We start from the raw sequence: 19,461 nt of genomic DNA on the forward strand, positions 1-19,461 counted from the left end.
CCCCACCCCCATCCCCCCCCCCCCACCACCCCCCCCGCCCGTCTTCAGCGCCTGGGCAGGATGCAGCCTCACTCTAAGCCCTCCTCCCGACGTCACGAGTGGGCGGGGCTAAGGCGTGTGGGCGGGGCGGTGGGCGGAGCTTGGCGGAGTTTGTGGCCCACTCACCAATCATGCGGAAGGGCGTTTCTCTCTCTCTCTCTCTCTCTCTCTCTCTCTCTCTCTCTCTCTCTCTCTCTCTCTCTCTCTCTCTCTCTCTCTGTCGTTCCTGCAGAGAGAGAGAGAGAGAGAGAGAGAGAGAGAGAGAGAGAGAGAGAGAGAGAGAGAGAGAGAGGGGGAGGGAGAGAGAGAGGCTTAAGCAGTAGTAGGTCTGAACTTCTTCTGAGCTGAGCAGGGAGGGGAGGGAGGGAGGAGGAAGAGGGAGAGAGAGAGAGAGAGAGAGAAAGGGGGGAGGGGAGAGAGAGAGGGGAGATTAGCTTCAGCAGGAGCAATGGAGACGGTGCGACCTGCTTTCTCTCTCTCTCTCTCTCTCTCTCTCTCTCTCTCTCTCTCTAGACGATCATTCTGGCCGGGAGATCAGAAACGTCGGGGAAAAATAATATCGAGAAAAGAAACGACTGGGAGAAAATGAGGCTGCTCTCTCTCTCTCTCTCTCTCTCTCTCTCTCTTATCTAGCTATCTACCTATCTGTCTATTTATATTTATCTATCTATATCTATCTATCTATCTGTCAATCTATCTATCTATCTATCTGTATTTCTTCCTCTCAATATATGTCTCTCTCTCTCTCTCTCTCTCTCTCTCTCTCTCTCTCTCTCAAGGTCGGGGAATCGTTTACGGCGGTGAGAAGTTAAGTGTCTTGGGGTCTTAAGTGGGATCAAGCCGCTCGGATTCCGCTGCCCCGAGGAGCCTCTTCGTTAGGAGAATCTGAACCTCTAAAATAGTGTGACCCCGATCCTCCACGAAGGGAATAAGGTTGGTATTGTCAAATGCTCCCGCCCCTCACACCAACTATTTCCAAAGGCCAAAAAGGAGGTTAATCGAGTTCTAATGAGTGTTCTTTTAGGTTCACGGTACAGAAGAAGGCTCAGACTACCACCAGGGTCATAGGAGTACCCCTGGAAATGCCCTAAACTCCCACGAAAGACTAGTAAATTACGTGTTCTTGGGCGCAGAAATGTTTAAAAATATGACCCTAAGACATAGCGTACAGGGTCACATGCTGGATAAATGATAAAAAAAGATGAAATAGTGTGACCTGATCCTCTACGAAGGGAATCAGACAGTGGGTAGAGGATCAAATGTTTTATTAATGGATGAAATATGAGATACTGAACCATATGGGAAGAAAAGGTAATATATTGAAGTAGATGCTTAAGGAAAGGGATAAAAAAGATGAAATGGTGTGACCTGATCCTCTACGAAGGGAATCAGACAGTGGGTAGAGGATCAAATGCTTTATTAATGGATGAAATATGAGATACTGAACCATATGGGAAGAAAAGGTAATATATTGAAGTAGATGCTTAAGGAAAGGGATAAAAAGATGAAATAGTGTGTCCTGAGCCTCTACGAAGGGAATCAGACAATGGGTAGAGGATCAAATGCTTTATTAATGGATGAAATATGAGATACTGAACCATATGGGAAGTAAAGGTAATATATTGAAGTAGATGCTTAAGGAAAGGGATAAAAAGATGAAATAGTGTGACCTGATCCTCTACGAAGGGAATCAGACAGTGGGTAGAGGATCAAATGCTTTATTAGTGGATGAAATATGAGATACTGAACCATATATTTGAGAAAAGGGAAAAAAATCTCATATATACAACTCGATATTTAAGGAAACATGTTAGGAGAAAAAGAATAGTTGGTCATTTGCATAAGAAAATGAAGCAAACAAAAAATACAGGATTAGAAATTAGTGAAAAGGTTAGAAAAGGTCTTATATTGAACTCGAAACTTAAGAAAACATGATAGTGTACCCAATATTTAACGAGGAGAAAAACAATACTGGGTCATTAGCCTAAGAAAAGGAAGAAAACAAAAGATAAAGAATATAAATTAGTGAAAAGGTTAGAAAAGGTCTTATATTGAACTCGAAACTTAAGAAAACATGAAATAGTGCAGATCAGTAATTTACGAAAAGAATGAGAATGGAGGATCATATACTTAAGAAAATTAAGAAAACATAAGACTCTGAATATGATACTAAAGACAGGGAAAGAAAAGATGATATATTAAAAGTGATACATTGAACTAGATGCTTAAGGAAAAAGATTAAAAAAATAGAGTAGCATGTCCTGACCTTCCACGAATCAAGGGAATACGACTATACTTAAGAACTATACTTAAGAAAATGAGGAAAACATAAGACTCTGAATATGATACTAAAGACAGGGAAAGAAAAGATGATATATTAAAAGTGATGCATTGAACTAGATGCTTAAGGAAAAAGATTAAAAAAATAGAACAGTATATCCTGACCCTCCACGAATCAAGGGAATAAGACTATACTTAAGAACTATACTTAAGAAAATGAAGAAAACATAAGATTCTGAATATGATACTGAAGACAGGGAAAGAAAAGATGATATATTAAAAGTGATACATTGAACTAGATGCTTAAGGAAAAAGATTAAAAAAATAGAGTAGCATGTCCTGACCTTCCACGAATCAAGGGAATAAGACTATACTTAAGAATTATACTTAAGAAAATGAGGAAAACATAAGATTCTGAATATGATCTTTTTTTATAACAAAGGAGACAGCTCAAGGGCACAAAAAAAGTAAACAATAATAAAAAAAAAAAAGCCCGCTGATACTAAAGACAGGGAAAGAAAGGATGATATTTTAAAGGTGATACATTGAACTAGATGCTTAAGGAAAGAGATAAAAAAATAAAGTAATGTGTCCTGATCCACCACGAATCAAGGGAATAAGACGTATGGGATTGGATCATAAGCTTAATACATGAATGATACATGAGTGTACCCCAATACATAAGGCATAAGGCATCTGATAGTAACCTCTTTTGATCCTTTTTATGGGAGCAGCGAGTAACGGGCTTTTTTTATTATTGTTTCCTTTTTTTGTGTGCCCTTGAGCTGTCTCCTTTATTGTAAAAAAAAATAATAAATAAAGGCAAAACTGGAGATAAGGGAGGATTAACGAAGGATCAAATACTCAAGAAAAGGGATGAAATATGTGATACTGGACTCGATACTAAAAAGAAAAGGGAAAAAGATAAGATACTGAAACCAGATCATAGGCGACTAAAGCATTAACCCGGTAGCTGCGGGGGTCATGTTTCTTAGGTTAGGTTAGGTTAGGTTAAGTTAGGTTAGGTTAGGTTAGGTTAGGTTAGGTTAGGTTAGGTTAAGTTAGGTTAGGTTAGGTTAGGTTAGGTTAGGTTAGGTTAGGTTAGGTTAAGTTAGGTTAGGTTAGGTTAGGTTAGGTTAGGTTAGGTTAGGTTAGGTTAGGTTAGGTTAGGTTAGGTTAAAGGCCCCTCTAAGCAAAACAATGAGACAGAATCATCACTCACACAAACCATTTCATAATATATATCAACGCATGTGTGACCAGTTTATGCATCATCTGTTTTGGGAGGTTTATATCATGGCAGAAATTTGGCCCATCGCTGCTACACGGTAAAGCCACAAATTTGGCCCGTCGCTGCTACACGGTAAAGCCACAAATTTGGCCCATCGCTGCTACACGGTAAAGCCACAAATTTGGCCCGTCCCTGCTACCGGGTTAAGACATGAGGCCAGAGGATCAAATCATATATCATATCGAAATGGGTACAACATACGATACTGGACTAGACACTTCCTGTACCCAACCTATCCCTCCCCCCTCTCTCCCACCATTCACTTCCCCCTTCCGCCCGCCCGCTACCATTACTGAATAGCACAAGCCATCTCCGACACGTTTCCAAGGCTACAAGGGATGTTAGTCGGGTTCTCAAGAGTCTTTTCACGTTCATTGTGCAGAAGCCTTGTCAAACTATCACTAGGCCCATAAAACTACCCATGGAAATATCAACACAATCTGGTCAACTTCGTCAGTGTCACCAACAAAGAGAAACTGCGTCACTACTACCAACTAAGCCGATTTCACAGTCCAACACAGTGTCTTCGTAACAGCCCGAACCAAACAACAGAATCCCATACAATCCAAAATGGTGAGGTCTTCGATGCCACACTAAATACACAAGACTTTTCCTGTATAGTTTCATCAAATTTGTGAACTTAAATACAAACACCAGTCACTATACAAGGAAATTTCGAAGGCTCTGGTATTGGTTTGGGAGCTTACTAACCCGTCATGGGGAACTGTGAAATTGGCCCTTAGTCACCGGAGCCGCCCATGAAATATCCCACTTATTAATTATCTTCTTTGGTGTGCTAGCTTTTGTCACCTCAGACCCGTGAACTATATAATCCGATCTTTGCGTCCTCTGCCGTGCGCGCTCGTTAGTACTTCTTCTCCCAACACAACCTTTGTTCCCCGGTCGCCAAGGTTACCGACGCGCGTTACCGGATGCTGTGCCGCTGTAGCGCAAACTTTTTTTCCACCTAGTGTGTTGATTAAGTTAGGTTTCTCGAGGGTAAAAAAGAGACTTAGAAGCACAGCACACCACAGAGAGACCCTTGGTGGTTCACGGTCTGTTATTGTTGTTGTTGTTGTTGTTGCGAGATTATGAGTTTGTGGTTTCGTAATGAATTCTTGACTTCGTTGCTGATTAATCTGTACTTATTTGAATCCGTAAGGTGTTGAAATATATATAAAACTCTCTCTCTCTCTCTCTCTCTCTCTCTCTCTCTCTCTCTCTCTCTCTCTCTCTCTCTCTCTCTCTCTCTCTCTCTCTCTCTCTCTCTCACACACACACACACACCTCCTCCTCCTCCTCCCCCCCTTTAATCGTCCGTTTCACGACTTCGTTGACCACTCGTTGATAACTTTTTGGAGCAAAGTTTCGTTAGTGCTTCACATCGCTTACACGTTTTTTTTTTTTCCTTTGGCGTGATGTGAGGAAGGAAATAAAAAAAAAAAGGAAATCCTGTTTAGTAAGTTTCAATGTCCGGTAGATAAAAGCGCTGTTATTTAGACTGAGAGACGGACAGATAGACAGACAGACAGACAGATAGACAGATAGACAGACAGACAGGAGTGGCGTCGCGAAAATAGCGTACTACCTCTGCTGTTATTTAGACTCAGAGACGGACAGATAGACAGACAGACAGATAGACAGACAGACAGACAGACAGACAGACAGATAGACAGACAGACAGACAGGAGTGGCGTCGCGTGTATAGTGTACTACCTCTACTGTTATTTAGACTCAGAGACGGACAGATAGACAGACAGACAGACAGATAGACAGCGTGAATAGTGTACTACCACGACGGGGAAAGAAAGATATGTGACGACTAGCAAAGAACGATAATAGAAAAAATAGATTAATAAAGTATAATAAAGATAGTAAAAGGAAACGATAGGAAACGATATGAAAAGGGAAAAAAGATGAAAAAATGTAGAAAAATGGAAAAAACGAGAGAAAACGAGAAATGAAAGTATAGAAAAAGGGAAAAAAGATGAAAAATGTAGAAAAAGGGAAAAAACGACAGAAAACGAGAAATGAAAAGATAGAAAATGGGAAAACACTTGAAAGGGGAAACGACAGAATTAGGGAAAAAACGATAGGAAAACGATAGAGAAGGGGACGATAGGAATAGGGAACGATAGAAAAAGAGGAAAAAACGATAGAAAAAATGAAAGAGAAAAGGAAAAAAGGATAGAAAAAGGAAAAAAAATAGAAAAAATGATCGAGAAAAGGAAAAATTATAGAAAAAGGGAAAAAGATAGAAAATATGATAGAAAAAAAGGAAAAATTATAGAAAAAAGGAAAAAAGATAGAAAATATGATAGAAAAAAAGGAACAATTATAGAAAAAGGGAAAAAACGAAAGAAAATAATATGGAAAAAAGGAAAAATGATAGAAAAAGTGAAAAAAAATAGAAAAAAATTATAGACAAAATGGGAAAATTATAGAAAAAGGGAAAAAAAGATTAAAAACACGAAAAAATAAGAGAAAAACAACAGCAAAAAAGTATAAATAAAGAAAAAAAATATGAAGAATCCCTCGAACTGCTTCCTTTCTTAGCTGTAAGAAGAAAAAAAAGTTGAGACCAGAAAATCCCAACCAAAAGACTAATCAGCGACATGACGCCTCGCCCGAAGACTACCAACATCGACATCTTTTTCTAATACACAGAGTTGTCATAGGAACGGGCGGCTTAACACACACACACACACACACACACACACACACACACACACACACACACACACACAGAGGCAGATGATTAATATTAACCCCAAAACGTGTCTTGAAGGCGCCGTGGTATCTCTCAAAGCTTTCTCGCACGAAGGTAAAAGAAGGTAAGAGTGATTGCTAGAGCGTCAACGATATAGCACGAAGGAAAACACCAGTAACGAAGGAGTGCGGCAGAAAAGAAGGTGAAGGAAGGTGAGGTTTGGTACGAAGGTTGGAGTTAGGAATACCATGAACAAACAGCACAAGGGGAAAAGAAGGTGAAGGATATCTATAGCATCGACGAAACAGCACGAAAGGTGAACGTCAGTAACGAGAGAGTAAAGAATAAAGAAGGAAAGCGAGAGAAATGAAGGCAAAGGAAGGTGAGGTTAGGTACGAAGGTTGGAGTTAGGAATAGCGTTAGGAAATCGCACAACTGGAAAAGGAGGTGAATGATAGGTATAAAGTTAACTGAATAGCACAAAAGAGAACGCCAGTAACGAGAGTATGAAGAATAAAGAAGGAATGCGAGAGAAATGAAGGGAAAGGAAGGTGAAGTTAGGTACGAAGGTTGGAGTTAGGAATACCATGAACAAACAGCACAAGGGGAAAAGAAGGTGAAGGATATCTATAGCATCGACGAAACAGCACGAAAGGTGAACGCCAGTAACGAGAGAGTAAAGAATAAAGAAGGAAAGCGAGAGAAATGAAGGGAAAGGAAGGTGAGGTTAGGTACGAAGTTTGGAGTTAGGAATACCATGAACAAACAGCACAAGGGGAAAAGGAGGTGACGGGTAGCTATAGAGTTACCTAAACAGCACGAAGGAGAAGAATAATGAGGAATAATGAAGGAAAACCCCAGAAAAGAAGGTATAGGAAGGTAAGGTTAGGTACAAACGTAAGTCAAGTGTATCGTTAACAAATACTGAAAAGGAAAGCGACAGTAACGAGAGTATAAAGAGCAACGAAGAAGGGAGACAGGTAAAGAAGGTGAGGTTAGGTACGAAGGTGAGTCAGGTGCATCATTAACAAATACTGAAAGGGAAACCGCCAGTAACGAAACCCAAAGAAGAGAAAGATTAGAGGACAAAAAGATTAGAGTCAGGAGTACTCTCAACATACATAAAGAAGGGAGGCGCCGGTAACGGAGAAGATGAGGGTTCGATATTATGAGAACGAGAGTGCCAGTAACGAAGAAGGCTCTGGGGAAGGTACAGCGCCAACAATCCTCAAAAATCCTCAACCAATATAACGTCCAGCGTCTACACATATAACTTAGAGAAACGCAGGTAACGAAGAAGATGAGGGTTCGATATCTTGAGAACGAGAGTGCCAGTAACGAAGAAGGCTCTGAGGAAGGTACAGTGCCAACAATCCTCAAAAATCCTCAAGAAATATAACGTCCAGCTTCTACACATATAACAAAGAGAAACATAGGCAACGAAGAAGATGAGGGTTCGATATTATGAGAACGAGAGTGCCAGTAACGAAGAAGGCTCTGAGGAAGGAACAGCGCCAACAATCCTCAAAAATCCTCAACCAATATAACGTCCAGCGTCTACACATATAACTTAGAGAAACGCAGGTAACGAAGAAGATGAGGGTTCGATATTATGAGAACAAGAGTGCCAGTAACGAAGAAGGCTCTGAGGAAGGAACAGCGCCAACAATCCTCAAAAATCCTCAACGAATATAACGTCCAGCTTATCCACATATAACTTAGAGAAGCGCAGGTAACGAAGAAGATGAGGGTTCGATATCATGAGAACGAGAGTGCCAGTAACGAAGACGAAGGCTCTGAGGAAGGAACAGCGACAACAATCCTCAAAAATCCTCAACCAATATAACGAAGTACATCACCAGCAACGAAGGCAAGTGATATGTACAGCGTCAACAAACGTAACTAACAGAAACGCAAGTAACGAAGGTAAAAGATGGCAGGAGTCAGGTGTATCGTCAACGCATATAACGAAGGAAGGCGCAAATAACGGAAACAAAAGAAGGTTAGTGTTCTGTATAGCGTCAACGAAATATGAAAAGGAAAGAGCAAATAACGAAGATAAAAGAAGGTTAGTGTTCTGTATAGCGTCAAGGAAATATCAAAAGGAAAGAGCAAATAACTAAGATAAAAGAAGGTTAGTGTTCTGTATAGCGTCAAGGAAATATCAAAAGGAAAGAGCAAATAACAAAGATAAAAGAAGGTTAGTGTTCTGTATAGCGTCAAGGAAATATGAAAAGGAAAGAGCAAATAACGAAGATAAAAGAAGGTTAGTGTTCTGTATAGCGTCAAGGAAATAGCAAAAGGAAAGCGCCAGAAATCGCTACCCACTTCTTCCCTTGCTAAATAACACCGCTGGTTGACATTTGACGCCCTTGATAATCATAACAGTAACGGAGATCAAAGAAGAATAAGTTTAGGTATAGCGTCAACGGAATAGGAAGAAGGAAAGGGCCAGAAATCGCCACCCACTTCTTCCCTTGCCAAATGACACCGCTAATTGACATTTGACACCCTTGATAATCATAACAGTAACGGAGATAAAAGAAGAATAAGTTTAGGTATAGCGTCAACGGAATAGGAAGAAGGAAAGCAACAATAAACACAACAGACTTCTTCCCTTGCTAAATGACACCGCTGATTGACTGACATTTGACACCCTTGATAATCATAACAGTAACGAAGATCAGAAAAGAATAAGTTTAGGTATAGCATCCACGAAATAACAAGAAGGAAAGCAACAATACACATACTTCTTCTCTTGACGAATGAGACCACTAATAGCCAATGTTTGACACCCTTGATAATCGTACCAGAAGCGAAGGTCAAAGGTTGAGGTTAGGTATAGCAAAACAAAATATCAAACAAGAGAGTGCCAGCCAGTTATCACAACACACTCCTTCCCTTGACGAATGGCACCCTTAATACCCAACGTTTAACACCCTTGATAATCGTACCAGAAGCGAAGATCAAGGAATGTTAAAGTTAGGTATACCATGAACAAAATATATTAAAAAAAGAGTGTCTGCCAGTAATCCCAACACTCTCCTTCCCTTGACGAATGGCACCCTTAATACCCAACGTTTAACACCCTTGATAATCGTACCAGAAGCGAAGATCAAGGAAGGTTAAGTTAGGTATACCATGAACAAAATATTAAAAAAAGAGTGTCTGCCAGTAATCCCAACACTCTCCTTCCCTTGACGAATGGCACCCTTAATACCCAACGTTTAACACCCTTGATAATCGTACCAGAAGCGAAGATCAAGGAAGGTTAAGGTTAGGTATACCATGAACAAAATATATAAAAAAAAGAGTGTCTGCCAGTAATCCCAACACTCTCCTTCCCTTGACGAATGGCACCCTTAATACCCAACGTTTTACACACTTGATAATCGTACCAGAAGCGAAGATCAAGGAAGGTTAAGGTTAGGTATACCATGAACAAAATATATAAAAAAAAAGAGTGTCTGCCAGTAATCCCAACACTCTCCTTCCCTTGACGAATGGCACCCTTAATACCCAACGTTTTACACACTTGATAATCGTACCAGAAGCGAAGGTCAAAGGTTGAGGTTAGGTATAGCAAAACAAAATATCAAACAAGAGAGTGCCAGCCAGTAATCACAACACACTCCTTCCCATGACGAATGACACCGCTAATCGGCAACGTTTGACACCCTTGATAATCGTACCAGAAGGGAAGGTCAAGGAAGATGAGACTCAGGTATACCATCAACAAAATACCAGGAAAAACAGCACCATTAACCGTTATACACTCCCTCCCTGGACGTATGACACCCTTGATAATCGTACCAGAAGCGTAGGTCAAGGAAGGTGAGACTCAGGTATATCATCAACAAAATACCAAGAAAAACAGCACCATTGATAGTTATACACTCCCTCCCTGGACGTATGACAGAGTTGATAATCGTACCAGAAGGCGATAATCCTGAGACTTATTCTGCGTCTTCTGGGCCATTAGAGGCAGATTAGCGCACCGCCTGAACCTCGTCATAACGCGTATTTCTGTACCCTGTCGGCGGAACGAAAGGAGAATGATTATGCCGGGAACGAGTATACGTGAGACAGGGTTGTTTGTTTGTTTTTACGTGGGAGACGACACACACACACACACACACACACACACACACACACACACACACACACACACACACACACACATCAATCTTGCCCATAAGGAAGTTCTTCATATTCTCAAGGGAAATGTCATAAAAAATTCAAACTAACGCGATCTCTAGGTTGTAAGAAATGAGGTGGTGGTAGGGGTCTGGTAGTAGTAGTAGTAGTAGTAGTAGTAGTTACATGAATAGCGGTTATAGTAATGATGATGAGGAGGAAGATGAGGAGGAGGATAATGAGGATGATGGTGACGATGATGGTAGCTGGGATGGCGATGATAGCGACAAAACAATGATATTAATAATGATGACAACGTAACTATCATCATCATCAGTAGCAGAATAAGAAGAATAGTGAGAAGATGAAAATGAGAAGATGGGGAGGGAGAAGAAGAGGCGGAAGAAAGAGAAAAGGAAAAAGAGGAAGGGGAAGAGGAAGGAGAAGAGGAAGAAAGAAGAAGAAGAGGGAAAAAGACGAGAAAGAAGGGAAAGAAAAGAGGAAGAGGAGAAAAAGGGGAAAGGGGCAAGAACAACAACAACAACAACAACAACAACGAGCTCAAAAAACAAAACTATACAAAACACCAACAATATAAAAAATTACCAAAAAGAAAAAAGCAATTAAAATCTCTCTCTCTCTCTCTCTCTCTCTCTCTCTCTCTCTCTCTCTCTCTCTCTCTCTCTCTCTCTGGCTCACTCATTCGCTGGCTGGCTCACTCACTCGCTGTTCCGGGACTGTTTCGTTTGTGAGTGACGCGCGCCCGCTCGTCCGGCCTCTACCAGCGCTTCCCCTCAGGAAATAAACAATATCTCTCTGGCGATTGTTTCCGAGAGAGAGAGAGAGAGAGAGATGTGCTTCCCGTGAAGACTTTGGACTAATAATTTTGATCTTCTGTCTTATGTCTTTTATCTTATGACTAACACACACACCTGTTTGTCTGCTCTTCCCTACAACGATCTTTCCCTTTCCAGTCTTTTCTTTCCACTTTCAACTTCTGATCTATGTTTCCATGTCTTATTTCTGTGCCTCGTCTTTACTTTCTTCAAACCCTCCCGCGTTCATAAACATCTTTACTCCTCTTCCTCAACCTCTACTCCTTCTGTTCCCTCCTTGTCAGTCAACTCTGTGTTACGAACAGGACCACTGACAGAATGATCTACCCCGCGTCATTTTATACTGATACTCTTCGACTTTTCATCACTGTATAGTCTGTGTAATCTTTATTTATATTTGTTTTTTATTTTTATTTTTTATATGTCTGTGTTCTCTCCCGTCAGTCAACTCTGTAATATGAACATGGCCACGTTACTTTATACCGATATTCTTAAGGTGGAAAGTCTTGCATAGTCTATTTATTCTTTAGTTATATTTATTTGTGTGTATGACTGTGTTCTCCTCGTCTGTCAATGCTTTAATATCACCAAGACCAATGACAGTATAATCTTCCCCGCATGCGTTACTTTATAATGATATTCTTAACCCGGTAGCAGCGAGGGCCCAAATTTGTGGCTTCATCGTGTACCAGCGAAGGCCCAAATTTGTGGCTTTATCGTGTACCAGCGAAGGGCCAAATTTGTGGCTTTACCGTGTACCAGCGAAGGGCCAAATTTGTGGCTTTATCGTGTACCAGCGAAGGCCCAAATTTGTGGCTTTATCGTGTGCCAGCGAAAGGCCAAATTTGTGGTTTTATCGTGTACTAGCGAAGGGCCAAATTTGTGGCTTTACCGTGTACCAGCAACGGGCCAAATTCTTGCCATGATATAAACCCCCCAAAAAAGATGATGCATAAACTGATCACAAATGCGTTGATATGTATATATAATGAAATGGTTGGCGTGAGTGGTGAATTTTTCCTCATTAATTCGCTTAGAAGGGCCTTTAAGAAACATGATCCCCGCAGCTACCGGGTTAAAGGGGGAAGGTCTTGTAATGTCTGTTTATTCTTCAGTTCTATTTTTTTTTATTTTTTTTATATCCTGTTTGAACGTGTCACCTCTCTCTCCTCGCCCGCTTAAATCAGTCTCTCTCAGTAATCCCAGCAATTATAGAACACTCATAATCCCTTCCCCTCGCTCTTCATCCCCAGCTGATAAACTTTCTCTCTCTCTCTCTCTCTCTCTCACACACACACACACACACACACACACACACACAATCACACGAGTATTTATAAAAGTAAGGTAAAGTTTGGTACCTACATTACACATAGACAATAGCTGCGCGTGGATGCGGTGCTCATCTCCGTCACATTGGCATATATACAAGTTTTTATTTAAGTACCTACGTATACAACACAAAATAATGTTAACGGCGGCTTCCTACAATACACGGCTTAAGGTATTCTAAGACACTTTCGCTTCTAACATCAACTATTTATAAAGGTCAAAGAGGGAGGCTATTAAGTTCTAATGAGTGTTTCTTCAGGTTCATGGTACAGAAGAAGGGACAAACTACCACCAGGGTCTAAAAACTACTCCTGGAAATGCCCAAAAGTCCTAGGAAAGCCTTGTCGAATAGGCGAACTTAAGCGACAAAATGTTTAGTAATGCGGCCCTTAGAGTCGTGGCCGATAATTCTTCACAAAGTACATAATGCCACCGCGATGTGAATAAGATTTCCCGGGAAGCTTAAACATCGTGTAGCCAAAGTTGATCATTTTCCTGCAGATCCTCCACGAAAGTCTAAAAGCGTTGTATTATAAGACATTTCGCCGCCCAAGAGCACATTTTTGACAAGGCTTTCATAGGCGTTGTGGGCATTTCCAGGAGTAGTTTTATGACCCTGGTGGTAGTCTGACCCTTCCTCTGTACCGTGAAATTTCGTTGCCCGAGTTCACATATTTGACAAGGCTTTCGTAGGCGTTTTGGGCATTTCCAGGAGTAGTTTTATGACCCTGGTGGTAGCTTGACCCTTCCTCTGTACCGTGAAATTTCGTTGCCCGAGTTCACATATTTGACAAGGCTTTCATAGGAGTTGTGGGCATTTCCAGGAGTAGCTTTATGACCCTGGTGGTAGTTTGACCCTTCCTCTGTACCGTGAAATTTCGTTGCCCGAGTGCACATATTTGACAAGGCTTTCGTAGGAGTTGTGGGCATTTCCAGGAGTAGTTTTATGACCCTGGTGGTAGTTTGACCCTTCCTCTGTACCGTGAGCCCAAAGAAACACTCATTGGAACCCGACTGACCCCCTCTTTGGCCTTTAGCAATAGCTGGTGTAGGACCTAAATATTCGGTAGCTAAAGTTGAGGAGGTTAACGCAGATGCTCCCGCGAAGCCTGAGCATTGTGTACCTGAAGACGCGGCACGTGCTCTTCTAAGCGGACGCCGTACCCAAGAAAAGACCGTTAGAGTGTTTGGCTGCAGAAGACGTGAATGAGGAACGTGAGACAGAGGAGGACGATGACGAGGAGGAGGAAGACGAAGAGGAAAAGGATGAGGAGGTGGGGGTCGAGGACGAGGAGGAGAAGGAGGGGTTGGAGGAGGAGGATCAGAAATAACAACGAATAAAGAGAAGAGGAGAGAAGTGGTGAGGAAGTGAAGAGAAGAGAGAGAGAGAGAGAGAGAGAGAGTTTACATATGAAAGAGAGATTTGAGCAGACGAGGAATGGTTAGAAATGAGATAATATAGAAAGATATACAAGTAAATAAAGTTGATGGAAATGAACCAAGAGAAGCGATAGAAAATGAAAATAGGGAAGAAGAGAAAAGAGGAATGATTGAAGTGTATCAAGATAAACGATGGGAAATACTGAAAGAGCAACTGAGGAAGATTAAAATGAGGAAGAAGAGGGAGAAGAGAAATTATTGAGATGGATGAAGATGAACGAAGAGGAATATTGGATTGGAAATTGAGTGAGATTGAGTTAGAAACCGAAGATGATGAAAAGGAGGAAGAGAGAAGAGAATATTGAAAGTGGAAGATGAACGAAGATTAATAACTCCAATTGATGGAGATGAACGAAGAGAAATATTGAAAGTTAAGTGAAAAGAGTGAGAAAAAAAATGAAAATGTTAAAGAAGAGAAAGGGGAAAGGATATAAGCGAATGAAGAAGATGAACGAAGGGAAATATTGAAAGTTAAGTGACAAAATTAAAAATGTGAGAAAGAGGAGAGGAGAGAGGAGATAAATAAGCGAAGTTGACGAAGACGAACTAAGATAAATAATTGAAATGGATGAAGATGAACGAGGAGAAAGAAACATTGTAAGATAAGAGAGAAGAAACACTGAAGGAGATGAAGATGAAACAGATGGGAGAGGAGAAACCATTGATGAGGACGAACGAACGAGGGGAAACATTTGAAGCGAAGAAAAAAGGAACAACTAAACTAAACTAAACTAAAAAAAAACTAACAACTAAACTAAAACTAAAAACACAAGATGAAAAAAACACACAAAAAAAGAGTGGAGAAAAATAACCAACACACTAAAGCCCCGTCTGGCCTCTCCGTTCACTCCCTCGGACGGCCACGGCGGCGGAGACAGCGGCGGCGGCGTTGAAGTCCCCCGCCACGCGACAGGTAGCGGAAACACCTGCCGAGCCGAGCCTGTCCGCGGGAGTGACTCGGAGGGGCGGAAAGGGGAAGAAGTGAAGATAAAGGGGGAACTGAATAAAGGGATAACTAAAGGAATAACTAAAGGAGAGCTAAATGAAGGGGTAACTAAATACAGGAATGACTAAAGGAAAAAGTGAAGGATAAATAAAATAGTTATAGGAGGGGAGACTATACCAAGACCAAGGGACAGACTCTTGCCGGATAAAAGGTCATTGGCACAACTTGTATCGTAGCTCGAGAAGTCAATTTACGCCTAAGTTTTTTTTTAGTACGTGTGTTTACATTTAACGATAAGAATTGTTTACATTATCGACTTTGACCAAATGAGTGACTCTTGCCGGAAAAAAGGTCATTGAACTCACTCTTATATCGTATCTGGAGAGGTTGAGTGACACCTGTCCAGTTTTTTCTTTTTTTTTTCGAATTAACTCTATGGATTGTTTAATTTATCGACTTTTAAATACTCGAATACGCCCTTGAACCGTGCATCCACTTGATCATTTTCCTTGTATCTGGAGAGGTTGGGTGACGCCTGTCCAGTTTTTTTCTTTTCTTTTTCGATTTAACTTTTGGATTGGTTAAAACATCGACTTCTTAAACACGCGAAAACACCCTTGAACCGTGCATTCACTTGGTCATTTTCCTTGTATCTGGAGAGGTTGGGTGACGCCTGTCCAGTTTTTTCTTTTCTTTTTCGATTTAACTTTTGGATTGGTTAAAACATCGACTTCTTAAACACGCGAAAACACCCTTGTACCGTGCATTCACTTGGTCATTTTCCATCACGCTCTGAACTCCTCATCCGGCAGCGACACCCCATTCACGCCACATCCTCACGCTTCACGTATTTCCACCAAGCCACCCAACCCACGACGCACCGCCCACAACACACCCTCACGCCCCACCACCTAAAACGCACACCCCACGACGCACCGCCCAAGACGCACACCTCACGACACACCCTCACGCCCCACCACCCAAGACCCACACCCCACGACACACCGCCTACGTCTAATTACATACTCGCTTCACCAGGAACCCACGGACTCCACCCACAATAAAAACATTAACAACACATTCGTTAAACCTTTCTCCCTCACGCTCTTCGTTATACCGTGATCTTGATGCATGTAAGAGTCGCTACATTCACCCTCACGCCTCTCAGGTCCAAACAGGAGCCTACACGAAGAACGCCGAGGTTAAACACATCAACGATACCCTTCACTAAACCCTTTCCTTCACTCTCTTGTAACCGTGAACGTGATACCTGAGTCGTTACATGAGTAGTTACATAGTAGTTGACATATTCAAACCGGGCCAGAAACTTATATAGGAGGAACACTCAAAGGAAATACGTCAGCGATATCTTTCCGCCCCCACCATGAAGCCCTTATGAACATGTCTCGGGCATGTTAGAGGCAGCTGTGACGGAAGGAGGTATAGGGTATCTGGACACCTCTCCTCCCGAAATTGACCTCTCTTTCGGCCACCACTTTGGATTCTTTTTGTGAGCAGCTAGTAGCGGGCTTTTTCTATTATTGTTTACTTTTTTTGTGTGCCCTTGAGCTGTTTCCTTTGTTGTAAAAAAAAAAAATAACAAAACAGGGCTGACTTACCATGACTGAAGGCTTGGCGTGCTGGTGCTGGACTCGTCGCTGTCTCCCTGAACCCTCAAGCGTGTGTTCCTACATTCTCTCCCGGTGGCCGTGTCCGCCGAACCCGCCGCGGCTGCCCCTCCTGCAGAAGATGGCTGTAAGTTGACCGTGTTCCCAAGTCACCGCCCACTGTGCCTGCCCCGCCTTGAGGTCCCCACGACACACCTGCCTCGCCCTCCCTGCTGCGCCCTGATGGCTGCCCTCACGCCCACCCAGTGACTCACGCCCTTACCCTCACGCCCTAGACATGACAAACAAATGACATGTGTGTTCGTGTGTGTGTATGTGACCCGCTTACCCTAACCCCCAAAACTACGTCATAAGATCTCATTTATGATTACAGGAGCATTTGATTGCTTGATACTGATGGTTGTTTCCTCGGCAAGTGTGTGACAGGTGTTCAGCCCAGCGGCGAGGCGTGGCAGCGCTACAAGTGACATCCCCGCGTGTTTGCCGGACACTAACGAGGCCCATTAGGAGGGCAAGCGGTGCCCCCGTGACCCACCCTTAAGAGGCCGCAGACCCTGGCCACACTATGTGAGCGGCGCCTCCACCAGGGCGGGAGAGCGAGGAGAGTGAGTGAGCGATCAGACGGCGTGTGTGTGTCCCCACCGATGGTTAGCGCGCGACTGACTGTAAACCTGTGCTCCGCCTACCTCTGCTCCCGGCCTGTCGTCGGGCCCGCCCACCTTAGTTGCCTTCGCCGGTGCTCGGCCCCTCGTGTTACCCGGGGCCCCGCGACGATAACACGCATAGACAGGTCACCACGATGAAGCCTTGACCCTGAGCCTCAAGTCCAGTGGCTGCAGAACAATAGCCAACGTCCAGAAGGGTGCCACGTGGGATTCTTGAAACGCCTGATTTACGATCTCCGCCCCGCCCCCTGCACCTCCTCCTGCCCACCCCAAATGCGCCTTCTGCCGGAGCTCCTCCTCTCCGCTTGATCTATTTACTCGCACCTGGTGGCGGCGCCCTCCCCGGGGCCGTGTTCCTCGCGGCTCCTTGTCTGCTGCCAGCACTGCTTTTTCCTGTTGTTAGTTAATAACCTATAAACTTCTTGCCATCAGCGGCGGCCCGGCGGAGCGTGGTGGCCCCGCCTGCCGCGCCTCATGGCAGTAATGGAGGCTGCAAGGACCCGCGCCGGCCCCCAAGACGCCGCCCGTGACCCGGCCCCGCAGGTAACCAGGCCGCCGCCGCCCCCGCCGTCATATAGATTGAAGGAGGGTCATAGCAAGGGCAAGGATAGAAGTGACGTGGTGCTGAGGTGAAGAGGAAACTCCCTTTTCTGTTAGAGTGGCGGCAATGGTGTTTTGGAGCCCCAGGAAGGAAGGAGGCAGCGATGAGAGGCGGCATATCGAGGCACAAGGGAAGGAGGGCTGTGCCCGATAATACTGTTCCTCAACAACCTTGTTCCTCGACCGTACTGTTCCTCTTCCGGTGACAACTCCCTGGTACGTGAGTCCGTTACTATACCACCAGACCAACCTCGCCACCACCTCTAAATCACCTAACCTCTGCTCCCTCCCTCCCTTACTTCACCTCCACCCCTGTAACCCACACTCACCAACCTCACCTCCATCTCTAAATCAACTAACCTAACCTCCATCCCCATGACCTAACCTCTGCTTCCTTCCTCCTTTACTTCACCTCCACCCCTGCAACCCACACTCACCAACCTCACCATCATCTCTGAATCACCTAACCTAACCTCCATCCCCACGACCTAACCTCTGCTTCCTTCCTCCCTTACTTCACCTCCACCCCTGCAACCCACACTCACCAACCTCACCTCCATCTCTAAATCACCTAACCTAACCTCCATTCCTGCAACCCTAATATTACCTAACCTCTGCTCCCTTGTACCTCACCTCACTCCCTCCCTTACTTCACCTCCACCCCTGCAACCCACACTCCCCTCTCCCCACCGCAACCTCCCACCCCTGCAAACCTCACCTTCCCCCCTTTAACCCACACTCCCCTCACTCCCCACCGCAACCTCCCACCCCTGCAAACCTCACCTTCCCCCCTTTAACCCACACTCCCCTCACTCCCCACCACAACCTCCCACCCCTGCAAACCTCACCTTCCCTTCCTTTAACCCAATCTCCCCTCTCCCCACCGCAACCTCCCACCCCTGCAAACCTCACCTTCCCCCCTTTAACCCACACTCCCCTCACTCCCCACCGCAACCTCCCACCCCTGCAAACCTCACCTTCCCCCCTTTAACCCAATCTCCCCTCACGCCCCACTTCAAACTCTCACCCCTGCAAACCACACCTTCCTTCTCCTTTAACCCATACTCCCCTCACTCCCCACCACAACCTCCCATCCCTGCAAACCACACCTTCCCATCCTTTAACCCACACTCCAATCACTCCCCACCTCAAACTCTCACCCCTACAACCCTCACCTCTTCCCCGCCTCAAATATCACATCACATCATCTCACTTCCAGCCTCCGTGACACTCATCTCCCACACTCCCAGCATCCCTCATCTCCCCCCCTTCACTTCGCCTTCTCCCCTCCCATCCCTTGCTGGTCTTTTCTTTCCTCTCCCCATCTCCGTTCCCCGCGACCCTCACCTTCCCTTCCTTTGACAGGTGCTTCCTAACCCGTAGTTCCTCCGCCCGTCGCCAGGTGTCCAAGTAGAAAAGGAGAAACGGAGGAAAAAGTGAAAAGGTGGGTCTGAAAAGTAGCGCAGGTTGGTAGAGTCATCAGCATCATCAGCTCAAGAAGGAAGAGAAAGAAAATGCAATAAAAGTAAGGAAAGGAGGAGGAGGGAGAGGAGAAGG

General features: G+C 43.9%; 1 protein-coding gene across 1 annotated transcript in view; it reads right to left on the minus strand.

The window, feature by feature from the left end:
* The window catches only part of LOC126987746 (lachesin-like), a 124,290-nt gene extending 106,973 nt beyond the window's left edge, over positions 1-17,317 (minus strand). Inside the window, exons 1-2 of the mRNA XM_050845036.1 lie at positions 17,175-17,317; positions 16,631-16,751 (exon numbers count right to left, since the gene is read on the minus strand). The gene's annotated coding sequence lies outside the window, so the exon portion shown is untranslated. The remainder of the gene's footprint in view (positions 1-16,630; positions 16,752-17,174) is intronic.
* Between the last annotated feature and the right edge of the window lie 2,144 nt (positions 17,318-19,461).

Source organism: Eriocheir sinensis, chromosome 66 (assembly GCF_024679095.1).
Source record: "Eriocheir sinensis breed Jianghai 21 chromosome 66, ASM2467909v1, whole genome shotgun sequence".
NCBI classification, from domain to species: Eukaryota; Metazoa; Arthropoda; class Malacostraca; order Decapoda; family Varunidae; genus Eriocheir; species Eriocheir sinensis.